Below are 10,865 nucleotides of genomic sequence, written 5' to 3'. Positions count from 1 at the left end.
CTTGGAGAGAGTGACTCCATCCCTAAAAGGAACATTTCCTTTCTTGGAGTTTTCCATGTTGTATCTCTTGACTATTTTGTCAATGTAAGCAAATTGGGATAATCCTATTATCCGCTTTGATCTATCTGTATAGAGTCGAAGACCCAGTATATAGGAGGCTTCTCTAGGATCTTTCATGGAGAATTGCTGTGATAGCCATACTTTCACCATAGTTAACATTCCTACATCATTCCCAATGAGTAGAATGTCATCTACATACAGAACCAAGAAGGTAACCTTATCTCCACTGTACTTCCTGCAGACACAGGGTTCATCTGGACTCTGCTTGAAGTCAAACGATTTGACAGCAGAGTGAAAATGGACATTCCAATTTCTACAAGCTTGCTTAAGTCCATAAATGGATCTGTTAAGTTTACATTCCATGTTTTCCTGACCTGCAGCAATGAAGCCTTGCGGCTGCTGCATATAGATATCTTCAGTAAGATCTCCATTCAGGAATGCAGTTTTGACATCCATCTGCCAAATCTCATAATCATGGAATTCTGCTACAGCTAGCAGGATCCTAATGGATTTAAGCATGGCCACAGGCGAAAAGGTTTCCTCATAATCGATGCCCCTTTTCGGAGTGTACCCTTTTGCCACCAGACGAGCTTTGATGGTCTCAACCCTACCATCGAGGCCCTTCTTCCTCTTGTAAATCCATTTTCAACCGATTGCTTTTACCCCGGAGGGTGGATCTACTAGAGTCCAGACTCCAACAGTCTCCATTGAGTCCATCTCTGCCCTCATGGCCTCCACCCACTTCTGGGAATCAATGTCCAATATAGCTTCCGCGTAAGTCACGGGATCCTCCTCACTAGTCATGGTTGCCACCAGGTAACTATCCTGGTCATAACCATAACAGACTGGTGGCCTGGATACCCGAGTGGATCTTCTAGGTTGGTCACTACCTGAAATTTGTGGGACATCTCCCACTGCTCCTAAGCTCTCCTCATCAAGAACAATTTCCTGATGATGGGTGTCCAGGATGTAGTCAATTTCCAAGAATTGCACATTTTGACTGCAGAACACTTTTTGCTCACTTGGGTCATAGAATAGATAACCTATAGAGCCTTTTGGGTAGCCTACAAATAGGCAACGACTGGTCATGGATTCCAACTTGTCTGCACTCGTTCTTTTAACGTGTGCTGGACAACCCCAAATCTTCAAGTGTCTGACACTTGGTTTCTTTCCGGTCCAAAGTTCATATGGAGTATTTGGAACCGATTTGGTTGGAACCCGATTCAGCACGTAAATCGCAATCTCTAATGCGTAACCCCAAAAGGATGTGGGTAACTCTGAGTGTATGAGAAGCGACCGGACCATATCCAATAAGGTCCTATTCCTTCTCTTTGAAACACCGTTAAGTTGTGGTGTAGCAGGAGTAGCTAATTGTGATACTATTCCATTGTCTTTTAAGTAGTCCTTGAATTCGTCGGAGAGATATTTGCCACCTCGATCTGATCGAAGGGCTTTAATTTCTCCCCCTAACTGTTTCTCGACCTCTTGCCTAAACTCTTTCAACTTTTCAAAGGATTCAGACTTGTGTCTCATTAGATACACGTAAACATATCGTGAAAAATCATCTGTGAAGGTGATGAAATACACGTGTTGATTCCGTGTCCAAACAATCAGGGGACCACATACATCAGTATGTATTAGGTCAGGAGTGCCTGTACATCTTTCAGGCTTACCATTAAATGGTCGTTTTGTCATCTTGTCTTGTAGGCAAGGCTCACAGGTGGGATGATCTTCTACAGTTAGAAAATCCAAAGGACCATCTTTTACCAACCTTGTGATTCGGTCAACACCGATGTGGCCAAGTCGGTAATGCCACAGACACGTGGGATTAACTGTATCACGGACTCTCTTCTTGGGGATTTCAGCCGACGTAGTTTCGGTTATGTTAGTTTCTAGAGAAGGATGTAGAACATAGAGACCATTCTCCAGTTCCCCGTATGAGATGAATCTGTTATTTCTTTTAATGGTAATCATATTGCTAAAGAAGATAGAATAACCATCTACACACAGTTTTGAGACATAAATCAAATTTCTCCTTAAATTTTTTACATACAGACAATCTCTCAGTACAATAGTTCCTTCTCTAAAAAGTAACTCCACGGTTCCTATGGCCGCGGCTGCAATAGTTGCAGTAGTCCCCAAGTAGAGTGTGACTTCTCCTTCACTCAGCCTTCTTCTTACCTTGAATCCCTGCAGTGAATTACATGCATGAGTTGAAGCCCTGGAGTCAATACACCAGGACGCAGAAGCTACCAATAAATTGGTTTCTATAACACAAGTTTCGAAATTGCCTTTCATGGATTCCAAGTAGGCAAGACAGTTCCGTTTCCAGTGGCCAGTCTTCTTGCAAAAATGACAGGCATCTGATGCCTTGTCCTTCCTCTATTTCTTGGGTTTGGCAGCCTTCTTCTGGGGCTTTCTCTTTCCTTTCCTTTTCTTGCCTGATTTGCCAGTTTCAACAAGCATGGCAATGGGCTCATCCTTTTTAATCAATTCTTTGGTCCTCTACAACATATTGCTAAGTTCCTACAAGCTGACGATCAGCTTGTTCATGTTGTAGTTCATGATGAATGGATTAAAGGATGGAGGCAGAGAGTTGAGAATAGCATCGATCTGTGTTACCAGATCCAGCCCGGATCCAAGAGCCTCCAGTTTGTTGATATAGCCCATCATCTGAAGACAATGGTTGTGAACCTGTTGGCCCTTGGACATCTGCGCGGTCATGAACTGTTTCAAGACCTTTTTCCGAGTAGAACGATTCTGCTCTTCATACATTGTCTTCAGACTATCCAGTACATCCTTAGCTAGCTCGATCTGATCGAACTGCCTCTGAATAGGATTGTCTAAAGAGGCAATGATATAGCAGCGGGAAAGGGAGTTTTTCTCCTCCCATTCTTGGTATTCTCATCTCCGGGCCTCGAAAGCCCTATCTCCCAGACGATCCGGGGCAGGATTCTTGGCTACCTTATCTAACTTTTTAGAGGTTAAGACCAACATAAGGTTCCTGTACCAATCGGCATAGTTTGGGCCCTTCAACTTGTTGTCATCAAGCAATTTTGCAAATGATCCGTTTGCCATTTTCTGATAAAAGAGCAAACATCAGTCCACAACCTAATTTGATTCATGTTCATTTCATAGATATGGATTTTAACCTATGTTCCATTTCCATTTATTCATCTCTAAGATTTCCCTCCTTTCTCAGTGACAGAGACTATGGGTTGTCTCTGGAAATGTGGGAAATCACATAGGGTGCATGGAGCCAACTGTTTTAGCTGCATAACCCCACCACCTTTCTGTGAAGGACCATATCCACTCATCATATGAGCTTTCCCTATGGTTTCTGTCAGACAAGGTTCAGAGCCATTTTCAGGTAAACCTTTCTGTCCAGTGAGTGTTTACCCATCATATTCATGAACGCCAAGGTACAGTGAGAGAGTTCCCATTTTTCGGTGAAGCCTCTCCCACATCGGTCTATGACGCCCCTATCATCTTATGAAACACTCAGATTAGTCCAACAGCAAATGGATAGCCCATTTTCTGGTGTGTTTCCTCATTACTGAAGGACCCATCCTCATGCTAATGATGGAAGGCCTTTAAAGAGTTCATCATATGAATCTCCCTATCACATTCACTCATATTAGCTGGAGGGAACAATTAATTACGCCCTAGTTCTTATTTTAGGTCAAACCAAAGTGGCTCCCACTGACTTTCATGAAGCCAGATTTCGGTGGGCCTAAATCAGCTAGGGTTCCGCACGTAACCTCTTGATGAGGTGTGGGGCCCACCACCGAGGGAGGTCATCCAATGACCAAAAGGGACACCATGGCAATGATGTGCATTCAAACTTGGTGTGCGCAAGAGCCACTGTCGATTGAGTATGGGCCAAGCACTTATGGCCCATTTACGTAGCACATCACATATCCATACATCACATGCAAGGATAAAGTGATCCAATCAATTAATCATCTGTAAGGCCCATTTGAAGCCCATTTTAAATCCATAATATTAACCATTAATATTATCTAGGTATATGGGCCGAATGGATCAGCCCATATAGCTTTAAATGTTAAGTGGGCTTTTAGCAGTTTTAACCTTTTAAATCTGGGCCTTTACAGGTTGGGCCGAATTAACTATTTAATTAAACATCAATCCTCAGGCCCATTAGTGGGAAAATTAGGGCTGACTTTCAGCCTTGATAAAACCCTAGATTCGGTCCAAATAGTTTGAACCAATCGTGGTTCGAATGGGTCTAGGGTTTGATCTTTAATTAAATCTTTAATTCAATAAAATAATCTGAAATTAAATACTGATAAAAGAAAATCAAGAATCAGTCAATCAGGGCTGTTCGCATAATCCATCCTGCAAAACAGAGGTTAGATCACAGTTTGCAGTTTCAAAAACTGCAAATCGCAGATTGTAGTTCTCCCATCTACGAAATCTCCATTTCTGCGCTGCCATCTTCGATCCAAAATAAAATAAATAGAAATCCTATTTCTATTAATGATTACATCAGATCGAATACCTAATACATTGAGTTTAGAAAAATAAAATAAATTATTTACAGACCAAATGTAATGAATAAATCAAGAAACTGCAAATCTTGCAGGTTCCTTGCACAAACCAAGAATTCGATCTCCTTTTGTACGAACAGCCCATAAATAAAAAAAATCATAAAGAACAGTTCTAAATAATAATCAGATTTATATACAATTAATTTCAGATTATTCACCCATTAATTTTAGGAACAGATTTCCCAAAACCTCTATCTGCGCAAATCGGGTAGAACGCCTTCTGCCCATTTGCGCAGGTTCAGATCTGAAACAAATTGGTTCAAGATTTGAATCATGGCTCTGATACCACTGAAGGGATGAGAGATCCATCCCATGAATGCCCAAAGATTGCGGAATAAGGGGGCGAATTTCAAAAATTTCTCTCCCTTCAACTGGGAATTGCATTCCCTATTTAGAAAATCACATTTTCAAGGATCATTCTTGAACCATAAACTGAATCAGATCTGAACCAAAATGAGTAGGAGCGGATTATACCTGATACGGAGAAACAGTATCTCCCAATGGAGGTGTTCACGCCCAAGGAAGGATCCAATATCTGCTCCCACTAAAGATGGCACAGTGTAGGATGGAGCAGAATCAGCAATGTTCTTCTCCAAGAACTCTATCCTTCGCAAGAAACAGCAAGATGGCACGTGAACACAGCTTTCTATCAATTCATCCTCCAAGAACTGATGTCAAGATCAAATCTTGACTTCTTCCACTCGTGGAGATCGAACTGGCAAAACTGGGTGGCAAGAACAGGGAGGCGGCAAGAAAGAATTCGCAGGGTGTAGAATTCTCTCTTCTTGTGATTTCAGCACTGAAGAAAATCTGATTGTGTGTCTCCTAAAGGCTGCCGCCCCCTCCTTCTTTTGTTAACCTAAAAGATCATCTCCTAATCCAATTAGGAGCTTCTTATCCAAATCATATTTAGATAAGACCCCTTTTAGGTGATAGGGATAAACCCTTATCTTATCTGCAGATTAGATTAGTTTTCTCCAAATCTCAATAGGAGGTTTCTAGATCTGACGCACATTTAGATCTGGACTCTATGAGTGGATAGGGTCAAGACCCTATTCTATCTGCTAATCCATCTTAGAATTCGCTCCATTATTAACTAATAAAATAGCCCAGTTCAAAATGGGCTTTAGGCCCATTAAGCTTATGTGCTCACTTAACCTTCCTAACTGCTGCCCAGTTGGGCTTCCTAGTATGGCGTGGGACCCAAGCATTGATTTACACATCAGCCACATGGGTTCGGCCTAGCCTTTGTTACAAGGCCTGGCTAAATACACTGTTATGGACAGTGCACCCCCTGAAACCCATCAAATGGGCTCTATGGGCCCAACACTTACCCTAAGTGATCCCTAGGCCAAGCCACCTTTTAACACCCAGGGACTTTGGGCAGATGCAAGATTAGTCCATTAGGTATTATCTTCAATGGTCTTACACTTAACCTCTCAGCCCATAATGATCATACACTGCCCGACAAGAGAGGACCTCTCCCTCGGCTGCAAGGAACAGTGTTGCATTCTTTACTTATATGGATCCCGGGAATTAAAACTTTCTTGCAAACATTTTAGAAACCATAATATATATACTTTTATATCTCATATAAAATATACTTTGCAAAACAAATCTCAACGGTTGTAATCGGCTGTGTATGTTGGGATAGTCTGAGAATTCATCTGAGTGGGTGATCATAGTGACAGCATCAGCCCCTTTGTCGGACAAAGTTAATGATCGGGAGTGCACTCTCTCTGATGGAAACCAAACTGCCAGCAATTGATTTCAATCGTTGGATATTTGTTTTGCAAAATTTATATATGATATATTTATATACGGTTTCAAAGTGTTTGCAACTGGTTTTTATTCCCGGGATCCATGTGAGTGGAGAGTAAGGCACTGTTCCTTGCAGTCGAGGGAGAGGTCCTCTCTTGTCGGGCAGTGCTTCATCATTAAGGGTTGAGAGGTTAAGTGTAAGACCATTTAGGATAGTACTTGATGGGCTAATCTTGCATCTGCCCACAGTCCCTGGGTTTTTATAAGATGGCTTGGCCCAAGGACCACTTAATGTAAGTCTTGGTCCCATAGGGTCCATGTGGTGGGCTCAGGGGTTCACTGAGCTTTTCAGTGAATTCGGCTGGGCCTTGTAATAAAGGCTGGGCCAAACCCATGTGGCTGGTGTGTAGATCAATGCTTGGGTCCCATAACATACAAAGAAGCCCAACTGGGCAGCAGATTGGGAACTAGTTAAGCACTGAACTCTTAATGGGCCAAAAGCTCATTTCGAGCTGGGCTGATATGATCACCCATCTATGGGGCGGATCTGGGATTAATGTTTGCAAAAGGATTGGGCCTTTTGAAAGAATGGTAGGATCCATCTAATGGACGCCATAAAGGTTGCGGAATGGGTGGGCGAATTTCAAAAATTTTCCTACCTTCTCCCAACTAGGAATCGCATTCCCTAAATTTAGAATACAATATTGAAGGATTCTGCTTGAACCATAACTGAACCAGAACTGAACGAAAAAGAAAAAGGGAGGATTATACATGATCCGGTGAAACAATATCTCCCAAAGTTGGTGTTCACGCCCAAAGAAGACACCAAGATCCGCTCCTGCTGAAGATGACATAGCTGTGGATGGAACGGAACCAGCAGAGTGCGTCATACACACTGGATCCTTCACAAGAACCCTCTGGAAACTCTGAACACTGAATCTTTTTCAGTTTATTTGCAAGACTGATGTCAAGAACTGATTTCTTGACTTTCTATTGCTGCAAAGATCAAATCTTGCAAAAGGGATGGCGGCGACTGGAGGAGAACTCCTAGGACGAAGATGGCTGAACTGCTTCTCTTCTCTTTGGAGTCTGTATGAGATCTAATCTCAATTCGCAGGGAGTTTTCTTGACAAAAAACCCTTGGTTCGAAATCTGATATGATTCTCTTGGGTTTCTCCTCCTTTATTCTTGATTAAGAAACCTCCTAATTAGGAGTTATCCCAATCCAAACACTAGGGATTATCTTAATCGAATCTACAGATTAAGTTAGCTTACTCTTGATCTTATCAGGAGGTTACCGGATTCAAATCTAATTTGAATTTGATCTCCTAAAGTGGATAAAGTTAAAGGCCCAATCCTTTTACTAACATTAATCTCAGATTCGCCCCATAGATGGGTGATTATATCAGCCCAGCTCGAAATGGGCTTTTGGCCCATTAAGTGTTTAGTGTTTAACTAGTTTCCAATCTGCTGCTCAGTTGGGCTTCTTTCTATGGCGTGGGACCCAAGCATTGATCTACACACCAACCACATGGGTTCAGCCCAGCCTTTAATACAAGGCCCAGCCGAATTCACTGAAAGACTCAGTAAACCCCTGAGCCCATCATGTGGACCCTATGGGCCCAACACTTACATTAAGTGGTCCCTGGGCCAAGCCATCTTATAAAAACCCAGGGACTATGGGCAGGTGCAAGATTAGCCCATCAGGTACTACCCTAAATGGTCTTACACTTAACCTCTTAGCCCTTATTGATCAAGCACTGCCTGACAAGAGAGGACCTCTCCCTCGGCTGCAAGGAACAGTGCCGCACTCTCTACTCACATGGATCCTAGGAATTAAAACCATTTGCAAACATTTCAAAACCATACTTATATATATAAATATATTAATTTTGCAAAACAAAATTCCAACGATTGAAATCAATTGCCGGCAGTTTGGTTTCCATCAGAGAGAGTGCATTCCCGATCATTAACTTTGTCCGACAAAGGGGCTGATCCTGTCACTATGATCACCCACTCAGATGAATTCTTAGACTGTCCCAACAAACCCAGGTTTTGATCCCCACCAAGGATCTCACTAATTGGCATATCAAAGACAGCCTGATCCGACACCTAGTGAAGTATCATAATCGAGTCTAGGGGTCAGGTGTCACTTTCTAGTTTTGCCCATCTGTCTCCAAGGTCCAGGTCAATACTAGAAATCTGGTCCGGTTCAAGGATTCGAGTAATCCCATACTGCATGTACCTTGGGTCTTACCCTTGAAGGGATGAGAGATCCATCGTATGGACGCCCAAAGATTGTGGAATAATGGGTTGAATTTCAAAAATTTTTCTCTCCCTTCAACTGGTAATCGCATTCCCTATTTTAGAAAATCATATTTTCAAGGATTATTCTTGAACCATAAACTGAACCAGATCTGAACCAAAAGGAGTAGGAGAGAATGTACCTGATACGGAGAAATAGTATCTCCCAATGGAAGTGTTCACAGCCAAGGAAGGATCCAAAATCTGCTCCCACTGAAGATAGCGTAGTGCAGGATGGAGCAGAATCAACAATGTTCTTCCAAACGAACTTGACCCTTCGCAAGAATCAACTGGATGGCTTGTGAGTACAGCTCCAATCAAACTTTTTCCAAAAGATTGGTATCAAGATCAGATCATGATTTCTCCCAAGAACTGGAGATCGAACTGAAGGTAATGGCGGCGGCAGTAAGGAGGCAGCAAGAGAGTATTCGTAGGGTGCAGAATTCTCTCTTCTTGTGATTTCAGCACTCAAGATGATCTGAATCTATGTCATCTAAAAGTTGCCGCCCCCTTCTTACTTTTGTTAACCTAAAAAGATCAACTCCTAATCCAATTAGGAGCTGCTTATCCAAAACATATTTGGATCAGCCTTCTCTTTAGGTGATAAGGATAAATCCTTATCTTATCTGAAGATTAGATCAGCTTTCTTTAAAAAGTAACTCCATGGTTCCTATGGCCGCGGCTGCAACAGTTGCAGTAGTCCCCAAGTAGAGGGTGACTTCTCCTTCACTCAGCCTTCTGCTTACCTTGAACCCCTGTAGTGAATTACTTGCATGAGTTGAAGCCCTGGAGTCAATACACCAGGACGCAGAAGCTACCAATAAATTGGTTTCTATAACACAAGTTTCGAAATTGCCTTTCTTGGATTCCAGGTAGGCAAGACAGTTCCGTTTCCAGTGGCCGGTCTTCTTGCAAAAATGACAGGCATCTGATGCCTTGTCCTTCATCTGTTTCTTGGGTTTGGCAGCCTTCTTCTGGGGCTTTCTCTTTCCCTTCCTTTTCTTGCATGATTTAACAGTTTCAACAAGCATGGCAATGGGCTCATCCTTTTTAATCAATTCTTCGGCCCTCTGCAACATATTGCGGAGTTCCTGCAAGTTGACGATCAACTTGTTCATGTTGTAGTTCATGATGAATGGATTAAAGGATGGAGGCAGAGAGTTGAGAATAGCATCGATCTGTGTTACCGGATCCAGCCCGGATCCAAGAGCCTCTAGTTTGTTGATATAGCCCATCATCCGAAGACAATGGTTGTGAACCTGTTGGCCCTTGGACATCTGCGCGGTCATGAACTATTTCAAGACCTTTTTCCGAGTAGAACGATTCTGCTCTTCGTACATTGTCTTCAGACTATCCAGTACATCCTTAGCTAGTTCGATCTGATCGAACTGCCTCTGAATAGGATTGTCTAAAGAGGCAATGATATAGCAGCGGGCAAGGGAGTTTTTCTCCTCCCATTCTTGGTATTCTCATCTCCGGGCCTCGAAAGCCCTATCTCCCAGACGATCCGGGGCAGGATTCTTGGCTACCTTATCTAACTTTTTAGAGGTTAAGACCAACATAAGGTTCCTGTACCAATCGGCATAGTTTGGGCCCTTCAACTTGTTGTCATCAAGCAATTTTGCAAATGATCCGTTTGCCATTTTCTGATAAAAGAGCAAACATCAGTCCACAACCTAATTTGATTCATGTTCATTTCATAGATATGGATTTTAACCTATGTTCCATTTCCATTTATTCATCTCTAAGATTTCCCTCCTTTCTCAGTGACAGAGACTATGGGTTGTCTCTGGAAATGTGGGAAATCACATAGTGTGCATGGAGCCAACTGTTTCAGCTGCATAACCCCACCACCTTTCTGTGAAGGATCATATCCACTCATCATATGAGTTTTCCCTTTGGCCTCTGTCAAACAAGGTTCAGAACCGTTTTCAGGTAAACCTTTCTGTCCAGTGAGTGCTTACCCATCATATTCATGAACGCCAAGGTACCGTGAGTGCTTACCCATTTTCTGGTGAAGCCCCTCCCACATCGGTCTATGACGCCCCTATCATCTTATGAAACACTCAGACAAGCCCAACAGCAAATGGATAGCCCATTTTCTAGTGCGTTTCCTCATTACTGAAGAACCCATCCTCATGCTAATGATGGAAGGCCTTTAGATAGTTC

The sequence above is a fragment of the Nelumbo nucifera genome, chromosome 8 (assembly GCF_055504915.1).
Source record: "Nelumbo nucifera cultivar China Antique chromosome 8, China Antique-T2T, whole genome shotgun sequence".
Taxonomy (NCBI): Eukaryota; Viridiplantae; Streptophyta; class Magnoliopsida; order Proteales; family Nelumbonaceae; genus Nelumbo; species Nelumbo nucifera.
Note: the sequence above shows the minus strand (reverse complement) of the source record.